Source organism: Oenanthe melanoleuca, chromosome 7, assembly GCF_029582105.1.
Source record: "Oenanthe melanoleuca isolate GR-GAL-2019-014 chromosome 7, OMel1.0, whole genome shotgun sequence".
Taxonomy (NCBI): Eukaryota; Metazoa; Chordata; class Aves; order Passeriformes; family Muscicapidae; genus Oenanthe; species Oenanthe melanoleuca.
The window spans coordinates 16,535,023-16,556,321 of NC_079341.1; the positions used below are offsets into that span (position 1 = coordinate 16,535,023).

The 21,299-nt window shown below is 42.7% G+C and overlaps 1 protein-coding gene across 3 annotated transcripts in view; it reads left to right on the forward strand.

Annotated features, from left to right (window-relative positions):
• The first annotated feature begins 327 nt into the window (after positions 1–327).
• Positions 328–21,299, forward strand: part of WIPF1 (WAS/WASL interacting protein family member 1) — a 37,957-nt gene continuing 16,985 nt past the window's right edge. The window contains exons 1-2 of one of the 3 annotated variants that reach the window (XM_056496562.1): positions 328–390; positions 3,647–3,758. The gene's annotated coding sequence lies outside the window, so the exon portion shown is untranslated. Of the gene's footprint in view, positions 391–3,646; positions 3,759–4,448; positions 4,547–20,168; positions 20,380–21,299 lie in introns of those variants that run through there. The other 2 variants (XM_056496564.1, XM_056496563.1) reach the window with 2 other exon arrangements.

Here is a 21,299-nt window from a genome sequence, read left to right on the forward strand (position 1 = left end):
AGTGTAATTACATTCTCCACTACTGCATTTGTTTCCCCTTTAAAAGAAGGGGGGAGGGACTCTGAGCGTACTGTGGCAGAATCACATTCAGCATTTGGTATTAATATATAGTACAGAAAGGTCCATTGAATCATGGAGTGACTCAGAAGGCAGTAGAGGAGGGCTTTCTGGCTATGCAGAAATGTCAGTGGTTCAGCATTAGATCAGAAATGTCTTTAACACGTTGTGAGGGACAGTTATTTGTTTCATCTGATGTTAAAAGGCAAGCAAAGCGAGTCTAGCAAGGTGCGGTGGGGAAGTGTGTGTCACATGCTCCTCTACAGGAAACGAGACTGGAGCTGCTGGGGAAGTTCAGAACTGGGTGACCTCCAACGGATTCAAATAGTACAGGTTAGTTCTCTTAAAACATCTCTTTAGCTGTCCTGCAGGGATTCTCCACATGTATTTTCACTGATTTTTGGCAGCCAGTGGGTAAGGAGTGGTCAGTAAGGCAGTTGTGGTATTGGGTAGTGAGCAGTGTGGGATTTCAGAGCAGAACTCTACAGGGCAAAAATAGGAAGCTGATCTATGGGTTAGCTTGGTTTGTGCAAAACTTGGAGCCTGCCTTGCAGTACAGCAGCAGTGCGGACCTGAGGCGCATTAGAAGTGTGAATGAAAGCTTCTCCATCTTGTTAAGACTTTCATAAAGTAAGTTAAAGGTTTGGATTTTTAATAGATGTGTTCAGTGTCAATACCAGAAAGCACTTTTCCAAGTAGAGGTTAAAATCGTTGACTATAGTGAAAACTTCATTTAGTTTGTTTTGGCTGTACCAAGTGTGTAGCTCTTCTTGTTGATTTTACTGGCGTAGTTCCTTGTTAAGGTGTTCTCTCATTCCTGGTGATTTCTGTTGAGAAATTGCATCACGGCTTTTCTGTGCTGGAGGGTTTCGACTTGGGAGCACTTTGCATCAGGGATGAAATGAAGCTAGGTTGGTGCTGGAGAATTTGGGAGCTTTCAGAGGGAGACTTTAATGGGATGTATGTTTTGTACTCTGGCACAAAGATAGATTTGTTACTTTTAAATTACTAGGCAGTTGTGATTAATTACAAATCTTAAATGCGAAGTTGGTGTGAAAGTTACAAAGAAAACAACCTTCAGGATGAAAAAATGTTTAATACAGTAGTAAGTTCACAGAAACTGAACTAAAACTAGATCCCAGCGTAGGGTGCACGTGGTGCTGGCAGAGCGTGGGGGCAGAGGAGGTGATGGCCCCACAGCCAGATCCAGCAATGGTGGCTGGAGCTAAGGTGCTCACTCTGCTCAGAGACCCCCCCTGCTCGCCCAGGGTCACAGCTTGTGGGGCAGAGGGGCTTGGACAGGGATGGTGGCAGCATCTCACGTGAAATATAGCTGCTGGGGATGACAGTGCTCTAACAAGGCCATGCCAGGCATTAAAATTAGAGATTTGAGCACCAGGCAGGAAGTCCTAAAGCTGTCATTACTTCTTCCCAAATATTTTTTAAAATATTTCCCTGGCCTTGTAGAAAACCAGACTAAGTTGCACAGTTCTTTCACCCTCCTTGTACCATGTAGTGCATTGATCCAGATTCAGTGTAGAAACGTCTGCGTAAGATGAACGCGCTGGCTCACAGAGCACCAGGCTGCTGCTGCCTCCTGCACGTGGGGCTGGATGCTGCAGCTGGCCCTGCTGCAGGGCATGCAGGGTCCTGCAAGCTGGGAATAGCAGGTCCCCATTCCCGGGCAGTTAAACAGTTCTGTGGCTCAGCCTTGCAGAGCTTTGCTCTCATATTTCGAGCTTTGGAGCTTTATATACAGAGAATGCTTTGGCCTTGGCAGGGCTCCTCTGCTTCTGAAAACCAAGTTTTCAGAGAGCCAAAGTTCTGCCCCAAATCAGCCTTTCTGATGAATTAAGGTTTATAGCCTTCACTGGAGCACTATTTAACTAGGAATGTGATTTAAAAGCAATTTAGTAAAATCCCACTGCAGACATTTTCATTTCAACCTAATCCTGTCTTATAGTGGCTCATCTCAAATAGATTAGGAGTTGTTTTAAGCTAAATATAGTGGCTTGTAAATAATATATTTGAGCCTCCATGCAGTGACTTGCGCCAGGTATTTGAAATGGAACTAAAAAATAAACTGATACACATTCCTAAATAAATAAACCCTAACACTTCTACTCTGCTACCAGAAGTGAACATAGGCAACCAGGATTGAAAGAGCGGGAGAGTTGTTGAAGAGGGGGGATTTCTGAATGGGCCCTTTCCAGCTGCTTGTGTTATAAAAACCAGGGAAAGAATGTTGCTTCCTCTAACAAATTAAAAAGGAAATCTGCAAAAAGAGGAAAGGGAATAAAGAGTACAGACTAAACAAAATTATTTAAATATGCATTGGAATGAGAAAGAAGGAAACCAAAAAGAGAAAATAATAAAAAATGGAACCAGATGGGGACAAATTCCTTGCTCAAGAAAAAAAGGCTACTCTTCTGCTGCACTTCAGAAGGAGTAGAGACTGTGCACATGTGTTTGTGTATATATATCATCTATGGAAGAAAAATTAATTTTTTATATGCTTCTTTTAATTGTTTGCTTGTTTCTTTCCCTTCAGCAGTGCTAATACAGAAGTTTATTGATTAGAGGGAGCTTCAGAGTTAGATGAAAGCATCATTAAAGAATCTTCAATTCTGCAAATCAATAAATAGAATGTCACCTCAATGTCACCTTAATCACTGGCTAGTTTTACTCCCCAAAAACTACGTGAGTGCATTGCACTGTTGAACTTGTGTCCCCTCTTGGCACTTGGGTCCATAGCACAGGGTTATTCTGTAAGGGAAGAAGTAGGAGTTAAGATGTGCTACACCAGCTAATGCAAACTGGAACTGCACAGGCCAGCTTCAGAGAGATTATAGCAGAATCCCCTTGTGGCTTTCATTTCATCACATAGCATATGCAAATGTGAGGGACTGGGGTCTCAAGACTGATTTCTAAATAGAAGTAAATGGTTGCTGTTCTTATATTTTATTTTAAAATTACTGGATTTTAAAAGATTTTATTTTGTTAGTTCTAATACTAAATACGTCAAATGATCAAGTGTATTTTTTGCGGCTCAGGTATATTTTGGGACATTATTTGCAGCACATCTGTCACATCTTCCAGGCTGCTGCCTCTCCTTTTCTTCCCCCCACACATTTGTTGCAGCTTTTGCATGCATTTTTCTCTAGCCTCAACTACAGAAACCTACTAATTACAAAGCTAGTTGTTGAACCATGACTCTTACAAGGAGCAGCTGTTGTAGTGGATAACTGTTCAGTCTTACCATCACATCCATGGTTTTTTATACCTTTCTGTTTTCCTTCCAGCATTTATATTGGCTTTTACTATGTATGCTATGCTGAAGTTAGAAGAGTTGTCTTAAATTTGTTTGAGAGCAAACTGGGTCCTTTGGCCTCATGGAGAACCCAGCCAGTGTGTTTTCCTGTTCTGATTCCTCTTTAGAAGGAGGGGGGCTCTTCTTTACAGTACACTGCCACTTTCTCATCCAGGATTTCTACTTATGCAAGGAAATACATAATGGACGTGCTCAGGTTCTGTGATCCCCAACAGTTCACAATTAATGGTTCTTTTTTTTTCCCTTTCTTTCTTGCAGGATTGCGCAACCTGGGAAATGTTACTGCAATTTAATTAACTTCAGAAAGTGTATTCTGAACTGAATTGACCAGACCTCCTATTCTATGCAAGCATCTCCTGCTGGTGACCAGGTAGAGAGCCTGTGGGGTTTGCAGGGAGGGTGGGAGTCATGGTGTGAGCAGCAGCGCAGGAAGTGCCTTGCTGTGTGCCATTCCTGCCCTGGAAGAGCTGGAAGCCACAGAGCCATCTCATGGCTCAGGCTGCAGTGTGACAATACAGGAGTCATTCTTCTCCAGGGCAGGATTAATGGCAGTGCCAGTTTACAGGCATGCTCTCATCTGCCACACCTTTCCTAATGTCTGATTTAGGTGCCTTAGGTCACATCAGATTTTGCACCAAATCCATAAGCTTTTAGCATGTGCAGTGAGTATTTTGTTTGATTTTTTTTTTTGTTTGGTTGTTTTTTTTCCCCCCCATTCCAGTAGTACAAGGCTAACAGTGAAGGGATTTAAGGCTTGGAAGTAGGTCAGGAGACCTAAGGTATGATATGACCAGACACAATGAATCTGTAGTTGTCCTGACTTAGAACAGATGACATTACACTTGAAAACTGCACAGTGCAGCCTGCAGTGTTTACAGTTTGGTGCTAATAAACAGGTATAGTATAAAAAGGTTCACTGAAACACATGGCTAGTAAGAGAGAAAGAACAGCGAGTTTACTTTTTTTTACAATTTAGTTTAATTATTTTAAATTGAATTTTGGTTTAATTTTTTGCTTGTTGCAGCAGAGGCTCCATCAGAAAGCATGTGCTGTAGATAGGCTGCAGTGTACTGATCTAGAGCTCGTGCAGTCCAGCAGATCAAGTATTTCCTATCTCAAATGCTCTGTGTTGTGAACTCCAATTGTGGCTTCCTTATGGTGAGTGGGCCATGTAGAAACTGTTGCTGGGAGGGTCCAGAGTTGTTTAGGATTCTGGTTCTCTGTAGACAGGAGTACAAAACCATTCAGGGTTTCTTCTAGATTAAGAAGATAAGATTCTAGATTATTGGTCCATGTAGATTGATGCTTTGGTGTAGTTTCAGCAGTGTACTTGCTTTAGAAACCACAGTCTGGAGAAATCTGGGTGCTAGGCTTGGGAGATGTGAGAGGGAAGAGCTGGCCCCAGAAGCAGACAAATGTCTCACTTCATTTGTGGATCTACAGCTCTTATCAGGCATAACAGACTGCTGGATGAGGGTTGGTGCAAATACCATTATTTGTAGGATTATTCCATAGGACCAAAAAAGATGGTACTACTGTGTGGTCAGTAGTCAAACATACCTGTTTGGGTAGGAAGGGATGGCCTGTTTGAAGAAGGGAAACCTGCAGATTAGGGAAATATGAATATTTTTAAACTGACATTTATTAACTTACAATGCAATACTGAGATAAAGACAGTGCATTGTGTCACTCTCACATGGAGGGTCCCAGGAACAGCAGTAATGATGAAAGCACAAAAACTGCCTGTGAGGAAAGACTGGAGGAAATATGATTGCTTAGCTGAAGAAGAGAAGTTCAAAGAGACATGTAACCAGTTTTCAAATAACTATGAAGAGGAAAGGAATAAATTCTTTTATGCATCATTTATAAATAGTATGAAAAATAGTAAATGAAATCACAGTAAATGCAGGTCTAAATAAAGTACTGGGAAAAGTTTCATTAGCTGTTAGGAGAGCAAGATAGATGTCAGGGATATTGCAGATTTTCCATCAGTGGAGATTTTTAGAGAAAAAAAAGAGATGAATACTGCCAGGAATGATATAATCCATGGTGACTCAGGGGAAGGAAGGGTAGATGCCCTCTTCCAGCTCTGCTATTCTGTATTTCAGTCTCCTTGTTGACAGTGACTTTGAATTTTTCTGGTTATTGATGAAAGCTGAGTAGTTATTTTAAAGGCAATAAACATTTCCGTATGGAGTATATTTCATACTCCACTTTCCAGGCAGGGAGTGGAAAATGCTGTTTCTGAGTTTCCTGAGGAGATCTTTCTCTTGGTAGTAAACAGATGAAATGAGTGCATTATACTCTGCACTGTGGGAAAGTATTGAGTTATTATTAGCAGCTGGCAGGGTAGGGACCAGGTCTGCTCCTGGTGTAAGAGGGGACCTGAAAAGGCAGGCCCTGCTGCTTTCTCAGGTGAACAGCTGTGGGAAACAGAAAACTGCTCATTTGTATCACAGATCTCAGAAGTCTGGTACTAAGGGCAAACTTCTAATTCATGCTGGCTGCTCAAAACCAGCTTGGTGTGTGTTGAGCTGCATTCCCTCATAGCAGGTTTGATGGTCAAGGCTCACCTGAAGAAGTGTTTGACTGCAGAGTTGATGCTTTGTTCATGCAGCAGCCCTGGTGCTGCTGCACTCTCTCTGTGCAGAAGCAGGGCCTTTTTTCTCTCTGGTGTGCCTGGACTGGCACTCCCCATGACCCAGACTCCTGTGAGCCTGTCTGCTCAGCAGATGGGGAAGAAAAACAATGATCCCTGCATCATTTTTTTGAGGAGTGCCAGTCATCAGGGCTACAGTTTAAAAGAGAAAGTAGACTTCATGAGAGTAATATAGTCTTATGACCTGATAAAACCAATACAAAGCTTTCTTTCAGCTGTGAGTTTGATCCAGATACTACAGCTCTCAGAGTTTAGAAAAAAATTTGCTTTTCATCTGGAAGCTTGTGGCTTCAGATTTGAAGTGGCTCTTAAGTCTCCATCTAATTACAAATGCTGGTTTTGAAAGCAAAGATGTTAGGAGTCACAGGTCAGTCTGCCATAAGCTAAATTTAGCCTTCAAATTTACTTAAAATAAAGTTTGGTTTTACTCCTGCAGGCTAACCAAATCGTTCAGCCAGTTTGATCAGGGTTTTGGCCATATTTACAGGATTCAGCAGATGTGAAGGTAACTTTAGGGTTCAACAACTGTGACAGCCACTCTCATTACAAATAAGTTTAAGGGGAAATGGGTTGCCACCCTCCAATACCTGCTGTTTCAGGGCACGTGCACTGAGCACTACAGCCTACAGGGACTAGTTTTTCTCTTCTGAACTGCTGGTAGACTGGCAATAGCAAGGACAAATTACAGCACTTCTCTGGAGTAAGTGGATTTACTGAATGTTCTAAAGAGGAAATGCAAGTGCTGAATGATAGTATGTGGCTGCTTTTGGTTTTGTGGGTATGTTTTCATGGCAGTGGTATGTCATACATACTTTTTTTTTTTAGCTTGAACTACACTAAATTACTACTTTCATGCAATAAACCTGCATTTGGAATACCAGCAGGAGCTCAGCTAGACCTGCTATTTTGAACAGAGGCAAACAGACTCCAAACCCAGCTGTTCCCTGGGTGCCAGTGGGTTCCTGTGCCTTGGAGGTGCCATGCTGGGGCACCACTTCCAAAGCACTGGCAAGAGCCAGGAGCCACTGCTGACCCCAGAGCAGCTGGGTGAGGCACCTTGTCTCTCCTCAGGCAATGGCTTGTGGCTTCTGCCAAGTTCAGGCAAGATGTGGATTTGTCCCTCTTGGCATATTCACCTTCCTGGTGGGTCTGACCCATGAAGTCACTGGATGTGGCCTCAAGGGGCTGTCACTGCAGTGGCCTGAGCACCCTGGTACACTCATGCCCTCCAGGGCAGGCACCCACAAAACACTCCCTTTTAACATATGCTTCACAAGTATTAAGTGCAGGGGTGCTGTATGTTTCCAGCCTGAGTAGCTGCAGTAGGCAATGCAGCTGTGCTGTTTTCCCTCTCAGGAAGGCAGTCCAGGACATGCCTCCTTCCTTGTGTAGAGGGAGATGGACTAGTTTGTGTCCTGGGCTGTGAAAGACTTTGCCCTGACTGTTTTTTTGGCAGAATCCATTAATAATCATTCTTTCCAGCTTCTCCTCTTGCTTACTAGCTAAGTACTTGCCATGTGCAGCTGTAAAAAGATGTTTCCAAAGAGAAATAAACTGGAGCAAAAACTTTTGTAATTGGAGATGGGGAGGAAAGCAGAAGGGCGTTTTCAATTTGTTGTCCTTGGATGATTTTAGTTTGCTTTGTGCCATGCTTTAAACTAGAGCCCTTTACAGGACTGTGCCCTTTTGCTTGTCTGCATCTGTGTCCTCCCACTCCTAGCTGGAGCAGCACCAATTTGCCTGTGTCCCTTGTGGGACCAGGGGATAATAGGGGCAGTCAGCATCAGCCAGAGAGCCCTGTCAATCAGCAGTGCCATGTCAATACATCAAGATAGAAATCTCTTCAAGTCTTAAACTTTCACAAGGCATAAAAATAGTATCCCCCCATCTCTCTTTTTTTTTTTTGTTTTTTTGTTTTTTTGTTTTTTTGACCCAAACCCCACATTATTAAACACAAACAAATTTTAGTGCCTCTCCAGGTAGATCAGAGAATTTAAATTCCTGCATTGTCTTTCATGTAACATTAGAATTGCTTTGAGTTTGAAGGAACCAAAAACTGATGAAAAACAGAACTGGTACCTTGCCATTTATTAGATAATTGCCAAAACAAGTAGAGAAGATTATTTCATAAGTGAAATCTTCAGAAGCTATCTTTACTTAAGGGGCTTCCAACTGAACAATGAAACCTTAGATTAGTCACAGACAACTTAACTGTGTACCCTTCCTGTAGGTGTTTAAATTGGCATCACCTGCTGTAGATGTGTGCTGTGTACTTGGATGCATATGTGCAAATTTCATGGTCCCAATATCATTGAGTTTTCAGCTAAAGGCTCAGGTGTAATCTGAAACCTCCAATTCAATGTTATCTCACCTATATTTTGTAAATTTATATGGTATATAAGTATCAAGTCCTGCTGCAAAAGCAGATGAAAGGATTTATGTAAAAATGGCTTTAAAAAGCTGTTGTGAGTAAAATTTTTATTGTAGCTCTGTTCTAGTAAATGAAACAAAGTAAAATTGTGGTTGGTCAATACTTTGATCTCAGCTTGGCTTATAATGATATAAATATGAAGAATATTAGTATTGCCTAGATTTTTTTTCTTTGCATTTTGGCAGCTTATTTATGAAATAATTGAAACGTCTCTTAGCTGTACCTTTCTTTTCCAAGTGACTTTTGACATTTTTTTCATGCCAAAAAGCAGTGTTGGAAATACTTAACAGAAAAATTCATCCTTGTATTACTCAGGATGTTTTCCAGATTGGACCAAGTGGAAATTGCTGGTGATAGGAACAGCACATGAGTATTGCTGGTGATTGCACACATGTGAACTTAGATGCTGAAGGCTAAGGTCTCTCCTGTAACCTGTGGAGAGGTGTGCAATGTGCTGTGGTTGGATTTGGACTGTTTTGCAAAGAGATAAACTAGATCCAAACAGAGGAGGAGGAATTTCTGGTTTGTCCTTCCACTGCTTCAGCTGCAGATGGGAATCTGAGTAAGCAACCACCAGGGTGTCAGACTCCGTGCCTGGGGATATCTCTAAACACCAGTCCACAGGTTCCAAAAGCCTCTGGGTTGGGGCTGACCTTCTGCAGGGTGCTCAGCAGGCCACTAATTTGCTTTGGAGCTGCCCTTCCCAAGGAGTGAGTCTAGAGCAGGAGATCCCCTGCAGGGTTTCTGTAGTATTTCCATTAGGTTAGCAGTTCCTTTTGTCCAGTAACCGGTGTGGGAGGCAGGGAAGTGCTGGTCAGCTCAGCATAAGAGAGATGATGGATTCAGCAGTTCAGTACTCAAGAGAAAAGATGAATTTTTATTGTCCCGGCTGGTAGTCTGCTTTAGCCCTAGAACTTCAACTGGCAGCCCTCATCATTTATCATACAGATTCTCATTCAGATTTTGGATCATATCTTCCTCTAAGTCTAAGAAGATTTCTTAGGTCAGGAATGAAACCAGAGCAGTTGCTATCAGCTAAGGACAGGTGGTACTTTTTTTTTTTTAATGAAAAGATTTAGAGACTTAAAACAAAGCTTTTCTTGTAGTTCCAGCACAATTAATATCAGTATAAAATCTGTGTTTTTAAAAAGATGGGAAATGATGGTCATATTTAGTAGATTTTTATATATGTTGTGAAGAACCAAGCAATGCAGAGATAGTGGCAACCTTCAGTCTGCTTTACTTAATGGTTTCTTAGTGGTTATCTGGTCTGTTAGTTTTGTACAACCCATCTAAAGGTAGTTTTTGAGTTTCCTTACTGAACATTTTTAGTAGCAGTAATGCATTTCTTCCTCTGTCTATATCTCTGAAGTTGAAGGAGGAGTTTATTGCTGGATTCCAACCAGGCAGATGAGTGGGTGGTGCACGAACATTTTGGCTTTGTTTTTAGTATGGATTAGAACAAGGCATCATTTGCCAGTACTGCCAGGATATTAGGTGATCCTGTAATTTCACACATGCAGTAATGTGTTTTCAGTAATATCACTCCTTTCCTTTGTTGTTTTTAAATTGATCCTTTTCAAACCAAAAAGTGTATGGCAAGATATTTAAGATTAAAATTAATCTCTTATCCTTGATTAACCTTCTGGTTGGGTTTTTTTTTTATTGCTTTGGATGCAATTTCTGAAGTTTTGGAGACCATTTAGAACAGATCATGAACTTTTGGCCACAGTATCTTGAGTAGTCTGGGATGAGCTAAGATTGTCTCCAATGTGAAGAAGAGGCAATTGTAGTCCCAGAGTTTGGGGAGGGATTGTTTGCTCAAGAACAGATTACTTTTTGTCCCCTCTTTTCCCTCCCCTTTATTATTTCCATCCTGATTTTAAAGTCTCTTCCAAAGATTTTTTTTTTTACAATACCCAGAACCTTTAAAAACAATTAGTGAAACCATAGCAGCCCATCTGAAAGCTTTCCGAGACACAGGATGAAATGGAGAGCAGGCCAAACCTCAGAGGGCAGAGGCTCTTTTCCAAGCAAGGAAGAATGGATACTGAGAGTCTCCTTGGATCCTAGTACAAATGTGTGTTTTGTTGTCCTGCTTCTGCATGTGTGGATGCCCAGCATACATTCTGCAGCTTTGTGTATATCAGCACTTTGGGGGGTTGAAAGTGATAGTAATTTATTACTCTAAGCTATCATGTAAAATTTCTAAGAGAGAGTGTAATTTTGTAGCTGTTCTCAGGGGAGGATCTAAGATAAAATACCTACCTTGGTAAATACTAAAAGTATGCAAAGTAATGGTATATTTTGTGTATGTTCATTTATAACTCAGTAAACTGAAAATTTTCAATTGCTTTATTGCGAAGTTGTGCTAATTCCTTAGGCCATGTGAATTGTAAAAAAAGTGACTGTTTTGTAGCAGCCAAGCAGAGTCTACAAAGAACTTAACTTTTCCTGGCCAGGTTACTGAAATAAGCCTTTAAATGGCAGATCAAATGCTGTTTTACAGCTTTTTGAAGTGGAGGTCAGAGAAGGTTTGTGAACACAGGGGATACAAGTCATATGCAGAACGAGTTCTCATTTAGTACCTTGTCAGTTAATAAGATGTGGTGTGAGTTTCTGTTCAGTTTGTGGTTTGTGAGCAGGGCACAGGAGGTAAGTTTTTGGGAGTTTTTCAATAGGTTGTGATCTTTGGAGACAGATGGCAGGGTATCTTGCTGGTTGCTCTCCCCAGGTTCATGGAGCAAGGTACCAGCCGTGCTGGACACAAGGCATGGCATCTCTGTGCAAACTGTGGTTGTGGTCCTTGCTCCACTAGCCTTCCTGATCCAAAGGATGGTGGGAGTCAGTGCCAGCTTTGCTTGCTGACTGTGACACTTTTCAAATTCATTACTTATATGCAGATATGATTTGGTGCCTCACAAATGACCTGGTTTAATAGCTAACCCCAAGCTGCAGTGCAAATTCCTCCACAGGAGAAAACATCAACGGACTTAATGAAATGCACTCTTCTTAACCTCTGAGTCTGATCTCAAAAAGTTCAAATGCTTCAGCAAAGTCAGAAGGTACAATGAGTCTCATCCAGTCTCCTCTGAAAACTGGCCTGAGCTTTCCACAAACTCTAATGAGAATAAATTCAGGTTCTCCATCTCTGCCCAGTCTAGTGGAGGTTTCTCACCACTTTGCAGCCTCAAATCATTCAAAATTAACTTTAAGAATGGAAAATTAGATTTTTTTGTTGTTGTTGTTTTTAATTAAAATTTCTACCAGGCCTGGTTGCCTGTTTCTCACAAAACTGATTTATGGGTTTTGCTGTGCTGAACCGAGGCTTTTATTGACAGTAACCTGGCTCTGAGGTGGTGGTTTTCCTGCACTGTCTATGGTGGAGCAGGCTTCCTTACATTATGCAGATCTGGGACTGGCTTTTCTTTTACTTTTCCCACACTCCAGGCAGATCAGTCTTTGATTGCTCCTCTAATGACAGATATTCAGGTTACTGTAATTTACGTCAACACCTGGGCTGTAAAAACTCTAATGCACTTTTGCTTGTGCAGTTGGTCTTTCCCTGATGACTGCCCAGGCCACTTAGCTTTTTGTTTGGGCTTTTGATGTGAAATCTGAGCTGATCTCTATGCACTGTAGTTTTTCAACATTCTTATAGGAATTTTGTAATAATTTTAAGAGGCAGGGATTGGAAAATGGTGCATTAAATTAATTCCACATGTCTTGCCCTTATGTGCCTCAGATTTCCCCTTTAGAGGTAGTTACTATTTTAATATCATTTTATAGATGCTGCTTTTAGTAGACCAGCCACAATTCACTGCATGTTTAATAAGACTTAGTTGACTGTGAAGAAGAAAATGCTTTATATTAAAAAAGCCTATTTGAATGCTGAAGCCAATTGAATTCTAAACCTACACCTACTGAGAAATAAAACAATCTGACATTGTGGGAAATCCTTGATCCTTTTCTATAAGTATTCATGATTATTAAATGTTTTTGACTGCAGCTTCGTGTCACCCTTGGTAAGAGAAAGATGGATGAAGGCACCATCAGCAATGGTGCTGTGCAGGTCACATCATTTTTAGTTTAGTTCCCTGGGTATGGAGAGGAGGTGTCCCATAGCTGCCACGATGTTATCTGCAGCTCCAAACAGGTCTTTTCATCCCAGCCTCAGGACTGGCAGAGAGAAGCCCTTCTCATTATAACTACTGCTCTGAAGAGGACTGCAGCACACCACTCAGCAGCTGTGGGCAGCAGAAGTCCACCAGCAAAATCCCAGAGCTTGCTGTCCCTATTTGATTGCTTTCTTGACTTTTTTCTTTGTGTTCTGAAACTTGCAACAGCTCAAATGTAAAAAAAAAAAAACTCAATTCAGACTAATTTATGATACTATTGGCCTGTTATGCTACAAAAAAGTGGATAGAAGGGAAAAATGCTCCAGGTTTCTGTCAATTTGATTCAAATGGCAGAATTGCGGTCATGTTACACAAAGCAAACAAGTGGTCAGAGCCATAACAACCTAGAAATGCAAGTGGAGCAATAGGTGGAAAGGCAGAAGGTGAATATGCTTGTGTAAACAAAAGCTGGTTTTCCATGGTAACAAGCTGAGCATTCCCAGGCCAAGCCATGCCTTTCAACTTCTGGGTCACCAGGTGTGGCTTGTGGGACACGTCCCTTCCTGCCCCTCACTGTTTGATGCCTGCTACTGCCAGGCTGTGAGTGACCCTGCCTGGTCAGAAATGAGTGGTGCCATGTTGTGACAATAAGATGGTGGGAAAAGTCCTGTTCTTAAGTGCAATTACTTTTGTTCTGATTTAGGACTGAATAATTTGGAGCCAATACTCTGAAATCCCTAATTTCTGAACTAGCCTGTTCACCCTACCAACAGCTCCTTGAGTGTAAGATGGTTTTGGGGAGATAGCTGTGCAGTGCTGAGCAGCCACATGACATTGAGTGGTCACTACTACAGTGATGAGACACTGGAAAAAGCAGCCCCATTGCAGAAAAGCTCTTGGGCTGTGTGTTAGGAACACTATACTGTGAACACAAAATGCTCACAAGGAGGAACAGATGAGGCAATAAGATGGAGAGGGACACCAGGTCTTTTCTTGCTGCAAGTATGTTGTCCCTGTGTGGAGAGGTTGTCCTGTGACCTCTCCAGAGCACTGGGAGTCCAGTGTCCCTGTCAAGGTCAGCTCCTTGGCTGTGCTGGGGCAGTGTGCCAGGGTAACAGCCTCGTGTGTTGGCTCCAACACTGGCCTTTACTAAAGGCTGCAGTGGGTGGTAGATGGTGGAGCTCTGCTCTGGACAGCTGCAGGAGAGATCACAAACAGCTCATCCTTAACCATCACTTATGTCTGGGAGAGGGCGTGAAGCCTTTTGCCCTAGGGCTTTCTGCAGAGTGGCTGGGGGATGGGTTCATGAATTTTTTGGTATGAGGGCACCAGTGGGGATGGAGATGGAGCTGTCAGATGTTGCAGTGTCTGAACATGTGTTCTCCTGTCCTGAGGACTGGGTTTCAGCCCAGTAATTAGATTTTTCTGCTGGATTTGGTCCTGGCCTCTTGTTGAGGAATGACACACATGCCTGTTTTAAAACACAGTGTAAACTCCCTCCTGAGGTGCTGGTGCAGCATGGGCTTTGCTCCAGGTGTCCTTTGCAGGGCTGAGGTCCTGTCCCCCACAACCAGGTTGCTATGGTGGGGAATGTGACCTGACCCTTGTCTGAGCAGACAGGAATGTTTTTGTACAACTCCTCTGAGCACACTGACTGAAAGAAATGCCAGGAGTATGGGTTAGATGTAAGCAATTTCTGTTTTCAGTGAGTCAGATACTTTCTGCTATTGTGTATTTGCTCTTACATTATCAGCTTTTCTCAAGTCAACATCCAAACACTTAAACTAAAAGCTTAGCTGTGTTTTCCAAACAGGGACTATATTGGTTACTAGAGGCAGTCCTCCAAAGTTAGTCATTGTATGTGGTCCTCTGCATATCTTGAAAAATATTTCACTGACAAAAAAAATCTTTTTTCAAAATACTTGGATTAAAACAATATTCTGTCACCATAGCAGCCTATTTCTTAGCTGTAATTTTCCATGGATGCAGCACCACTGGATTTTCTCCATATAACTCTCGATTGTGTCTGGCAGATGAGGTTTGCTGGATGCAGCTTTCTGTGGATTGTAGGTATATCTGGCTCTCACTGCTCTCAGCACCTGTGGTCATGTGCTGGCTCAGGGGTCTGTTGCCTCACTGGTCATTGACATGCACAGTAACCTGCTCTGTTCCTGTGGTGGTAGGAAGTAGATGCAAAATGTTTAGGGAGTTTTAGGTCTGTGGGGAATTGCCCAGTGTGAGCATGCTGAGTAGAGGATCACTGTGCTTGGCTGGATGCTCTGGGATGAGGGAGTGAGCATGAGGAGTGTGGAGGAAGATGGAGATGCTGTAGGGTGGACAGAGCACAGGGGCCTGGGATAACACACATAGAGATGTGAAAGCACCTGACAGCATCCTCACTTTTTTTCCCCCTAACTAGTCATGTCTTTTGTTTGTTCTTGTTATTTATCTTTACTGGGCCTCACTAGCTCCCCAACACCTGCATCTTTCACATACCTCTTAAAACGGCATAACTGAGCTAAACTAACTCTGCAATTTATTGGAAAGGCTATGTCCAAAACAAAAATATATCCTCTCTCTGCAGCCTAAGTAGGGCAGGAAAAATTCTCACTGTGATACTGGCTGACATCTGTTTCTTTCCCAAGAACTACTCCATGTGCTTCTGCTAGAGACCTTCAGGTTCTTGCCTTCCACTTCTCCCCTTTTTGGTCCCTGCCTGCAGCAGGATGCTGTTGCATCCCACACCAATCACTGCCAAATTAGGAAAGGTGCACTTCCCTGTGGGAGATCCTCCTGTGTGTTGTTCAGCTTGGGCCAAATCCTATTTCAGGACCACACAGACCTCATCCATTTCAACATGAAGTGAATAATGCTCATCATCCATCACCCCAATGGCAGTTTATGGGAAAAGAAAGGAAACTTTGGCTCTGGGTCTAGGCAAGAGCTCTCCATCACTGGCTGGTATATCTCCTCTGCCCTGGCATTTTGTGTAAGGGGTGGCATTTTTCAGTGTGGTGGAAAGTCATACTCAAACCACTCATTTCGGGTACTGCGGAGAGTTTCCTTGAAATGCCAAAAGTCCCCAACAAAGCAGGCTTCCTCTCACTGGCAGTGGCAGCTCCCCAGAATTTCCCTGGGTCTCAGACTTCCAGAGTAACTTCTCCTCTGTTGGTCACTCTTCTGGCTGTCCAGATCTCTGCAAGTGGTTTTAAGGGTGAAAAGTTAGTGCCTCCTTTTGCTGCCACAGCTTCCTCCAGACAGGATAGAACAATTTACATTCTCACACCTTGTAATGTCCTATCTTGGGCCACAAAGTCTTGAAATCCCTTCACCAAAAGGATTGTTTTCTCAGCCAAAAACTATTCTTGAAAGATCATTACTGCTGTTAAAGGACCCAGGAATACTGACAGTAACATTTTAGATGTCACTTTGTTCCTCTGGAACTCCTCAGTTTCAAAAGTTTTATCCCAGTTAGGAGACTGAAAATCCAGGCTCTCCTGCTGAGTATAGGCTTGTTATACAGCAGTCCCCAGTGTATCAATCAAAACTTGTATCATGTTACTTGAGTGCTAGACAGGCTTTTTACTCCTCCATGTGCAGGTGATTGAGGCCAGAGAGTCTCCTAAATATTTTTTCTTCACCCTATAAGGGACTTTTTCTTCAGTATCTTCCAGTAGCTTCATGCTCAACTGAATTTGGTTTGGTACCCCTGTTGAACTCTTCAGGGACTTAAACTCATCTATCTGTATATTTATTTATAGGTTTCTATATATTTAGAAATTTTAATAAAAAGAGAAGAAGAAAAACACCTGACTTTTTCAGGGGGGTTTACTGGCATGGTGTTGCATGGGAGGAGCACCTTCAGCATCCTCTGAAGTTCTCATTCACTGTGCCACACTCCTGGACTGACACTTGGTGCAGGGACCATCTCTGGCCTTGGGAGACTGTGGTGGTGGAACGTGGGACATGCAGACTTACTAATGACTCAGGTCTGCCAAGGAAAGTGGGAGCAGGGGGGCTCAAATTTCATGACATCACTGTAACTATTTTTGGCAAGAAAGCTTAATAGCTCAGTACTCTGTTAAAAATGATAAATGAAAAAATATTGTGATCTGTATAAAACTGATTGTGATTTTCCAACTACTTTGTAATGTTTAGAGTTAGCTGTCCTTTTTGTTTTGAGAGCTACCTTGGTAATGTAGCCCAATTTCCTCAAACTCAGATTTTAAAACAAAAAATGTTCCTTCTTTCATTAGGAGAAAGTAATGGATTTTGAAAGAACCAAATCAACACTAGTTTGGAAGTTGGGTCCTTTTGCAGAAAGGAGCAATCAGCATTTTAATTGGCAACTTTGGGGGGTTTTTCCCCTTGAATTTATAAATTCTGTTTTCTTTCTACAGTTGCTTGTTCCTTCCTCTTTTTTTGCTTGGAAATTAATCATGCAGGAAATGATTAACCACAGTGAGCTTGTCTGTCTGCCTCTGACTCAATGTTTAGGAGGGAGGGCCTTCAAGCAGCTCAAAATGCCTGACCAGATACAAACCATGCACTTGCAGTGTGCAGTTCACACTGCCCATCCCACAATAAAGGTCATGTTTCTTTTTGTTTCTTTTTAGCATTTGTAGTACTCCTGAAATGATTTCAGAAATACCAAATTCAATCTGAAGTGCCCAAAATTTGTGTTTCACTGGATTCAGTGTAGTGCCATTTTTGCCCATTGCTCTGCAGAGCAAAGGGCTCATTGCAGAATGCTTCCTCTCTCCTCTGTTTTGGTTTTTAAATGAAGGGAGTCTTTATGGTGATGCATTGCATAACCTAGCATTCTAATTTCGTTCCTGATGGCAACTGCTGCCTGTGCCTGGTAGTTTGCAGAAATCAGAGCTTTCATATGCAGGTGTTCTTTACATAGGTGATCCTGGAGCATCTCACCTGCCGGTGGCGAGGGCGGCTTTCTGCAGAGGCAGCAGACACAGGCTCTGTGCACTCTGCTCTCTGCAGGGCTGCAGGGAGGCTGTGCCAGCCCCAGGGCTGTGGCCAAGGCAGGGCAGGGAGTGTGAGCACTGCAGTGCTGGGTGCCTGCTCGTGGCACGGGCAACCTGGGCTGAGCAGGCTGGATCTGCAGAGGAACCACGCTGGGCATGGTGCTGGCTGGCACCTGCCACGAGTGGGAGAGCAGCTGCTGTGCCCAGCTGTGCAAATCCTTCTCTCTTGCTGCCAATCCCAGCCTGTGTGCTCAGGGCTCGCTGGCTGATGCTGCAGTGTACCTGTGGGTTAGTTACTGCATCCTTTCTGCACCACCACCAACAATTCTATATAGCTTCCTAAAAGCTGTGATAATTTACACTGGTGCCTACAAAATATGGCCTGGGTGTCCTGATGTGTCCTGGATTTTCAAGTACCAATACACCTTCAGCCTTGGTGTTTTGGAACCAGTTCCTTTTCAACACCATGCAGCACCAAGCATTGTAAGGAACTTGTTTGTTAACAGATTTGGTGGGTAAAATTTATTACTATTTAATAATTGGTTATTATTTCAGGTATTTTATAGTGTCAGCTGTTAGCAATTTAAGGTAATAGCCTTCTCTTAAATTCAGCTCTTTCCTACTGACCAAGAGCAAATAATGATGTGAGTCTATTGCAGAAGCATAGGACAGTAACCAAAGCTTTCCTCTAATCACAGAGTTACACTCAACATCTCAGGACGTCTCCATGCTCTGTGAGAAACAGTGATCCTGTGAGTTGGTGATGAACAAAGCAGCTGCAGAGTTCAAGTTCAGCATTGTGCTGATTCAGCTGCTTTGATTCTGCAGCCCAAGAGGTGCTCTCATCCCATGGGCTGCTCCCACCACTGCCCTGTGCTGTGGGAGCAAGTCACCAGGTCACTGCATCTCTTCAGACCATCATTATTCTTCACATGGGCCTACAGTGATCAAATTTTAAAATCCAGAGAGCACCTCTTTTATTTTTGCTTACAGTAAGTCAGACAAAGAAAATCTAATAACTGAACTGCAAGGATGAGTTAGAGCTTCAAAGACAGAGGTTTCTTCCTGCAAAGTGTCAGCTTGAGTTTCTAAAAATCTCTTTTTCATCAGCAGAAGCAGAGTCAGAGTGACAAAAAGTATGAGTGGAGCAGTATTGCAACTTTGGTTTTAAACTAAAATTTGACAGTCTGGGATGTTTTACAGGCTCTGTAAGTGTATGCATTATATGTTTTTGTGTGGGCACGCAGGTTTCTCAGTCATGCCGTGTGATCTCTTTTCCAATGGCTCCTAAAGGAAGTGTGTGCTCTAGAGCACCATGAGTAAACAACCCTGCAGGATGCTTGTGTTAAACTTCAGGCCAGTTTTGCCAGACTAGTTTATTACAGAAGCTTGTCCTGTGCTTCCAAAATGCTGTTTTCCAGCCTGTCTCTGAGACTATAGGGCTTCAACAGCAGCAAAATTCAAGCTCACCATTGTGTACCTAATTTTGATGGCAGTTCTGTTGAGAGAGCCCTTCAGTACCAGAAATGCCAGCTACTGTGCAGTGATTGAGTACAGGTACATGTGAGATGGGATAGTGAAAGAGGGAACATCTGGTGCTTTTCTCCCCACTGCCTCCTTGCAAATCAAGTATGCAGAGGGGGTTTTGGAGAAGCTGGATGTGTCTGTGGGTAGTGGCTTCCCCTTAGAGAACTCAAGCTTTAAGCATTACCTCACTTCCTCTTTATGCCACCAATTCCTTAAGAAGCTGATCTCAAGCAATCCAGTGGAAAGGGAAAAAAGGTAGAACAGAGCAGCCCAAGTGGGAAACAATCTCTAGCTGTCAGGGAGGTAGACAAGTTACGGTATTTTACAGGAAGGGCTTCACAGACCACATGACTCACTTGCTGCATTCAGGTCTGAGCTGCCATAAAGGATTCATTTAAAAGTCAGATATCAAACCAAACTGTGTTCTGCCTGCTCCAGAAACTTTTCTGTGACACATGGAGTGCCAAGGAGACTGATGGTACATTATCTAGACTGCTTTAACTTCTTAGCAACACAGTGCAGAGAGAAGAATTTGTCTTTTTAATCCGATGAAGCAGTTAAAAGCTTGGTGAAATACCCTCATGGCACAGATAAGCTGGAGACGACTGCAGCTGTGAAAAGATTGTGTTAAGAAACAGGATGGTTGTGGTCTACTGTAAGAAATAATTTTCCTGTTGACTATTTTTTTAAACAGGAAGCTGAAGAACAAAGCAGCATTAGTCTTGGTGCTTTTAATAGGTTTCAGATTTCAGATATTGCATTTAGAATATGCTGATTGGGAAAGGGGATAGGGCTTTGTGCAGAATTTTATGTAACAAATGAGAGCTAAAAATTTGGAAGATGGGAATATAACTAAATTCAGGCGGATCCTGTGAATGTGAGGCTGTTGTTTCTCTGGAGGAGCTTAAGATGCTCAGTAAGCAGCAGAGGACTGCTGAGGGCGGGCTGGTCTGTTTGCAGCACTCTGAACGCGTGTGTTTGCACAGCACTGTGTAGGTTGGCTTCGCACAGTTTCCTCTTTGTCAGTCAGTCTGTCTGTCTATCCGCCAGCTTCCCCTCTGCCCCGCTCGCTCTTTCGCAGTAACTGGCAACAGTTTCTGCAGTATGGGAGAGGAAAGCCTGCAGACACTCGGGACGGCACTAGTGCCGCAGCACTTTGATTTTACTAGATGGTCAGCGAGAGCTACGGGTGATGTGTCTGACTCCTTCCTCCCTAAAGATTTCACACAAAATCCATTAAAGTCTTATTTCAGAAAATATTTCTTCTGAGGAAGGTAACTCAGCAATTTGGGAGGGAGAGGGAGGAGGGAAGGGGGGTTACAGCTGTACTCTAATTCTTTTGAAGTATGAGCATCTGATGAGATAAATCTGTATTTCTAAACAGTTTTTTCTGACACACTTATCATGGATCATGTCAGAGCCATTACAGACTTCCTAGGTGATGACTCACTGCAAATGCCATTTTGTTTCATTCAGCACATTTTCCTAATGTTCATTTTAACTGTAAAGGGTACTGTACAGGCATGATGTTGATTTGACAGATACTGTGCTATTACACTTCCCTTTGGCTTAATCTAAAACAATTAAGTTACTTTAAAAAGTAAGAGCTGTGTATTCATGTAAATAACTGCCCTGGGGACCTCAGCCATCAGCCTGGGGTTGTCTGGAGTATTATTCTTGTTCCTATTCTCAGTGTGTTTACTTGTTTTATGCAAACATTATTCAAGTAGTGGCAAATCATTGTTACTAAAGGTGGCTCAGGTGAAATGGGTGAAAGCTCAGATAAAAGAGTAAAGCACATGCTGAAATGCCATAGCACTATTAGAAATGCTCCAAAGCCCCTGATAGGCACAGTTCCAGCAAGCTGTGTGCCAAAATGCCACAAAAAGCCCTTGTGACTTGAAAAGATAGTGCTTGACACTTGGGCCTTTTTTTGTGGTTGTTGTTCCATAATTTTTTTGCAACAAATCTCTGTATCTCAGGTGTGACCCTCCTAGGATTGCCCAGGCTGAAAGTTCATCTTGGAGTGGAGAAAAGTGGGAGCCTGGTCTCTGTCAGGGAAGCTTGTAAAAGGCTGAGCTTTAGCAGCCAGGCTTCTCTGTCTGCAGCAGCCTGCAGCTGAGAGGCCAGGCTGCCTGCTAGCTCTTTCTCCTCAGGGAGAATATCCAGAACATGTCTGTGTGTGCTGCTTCTG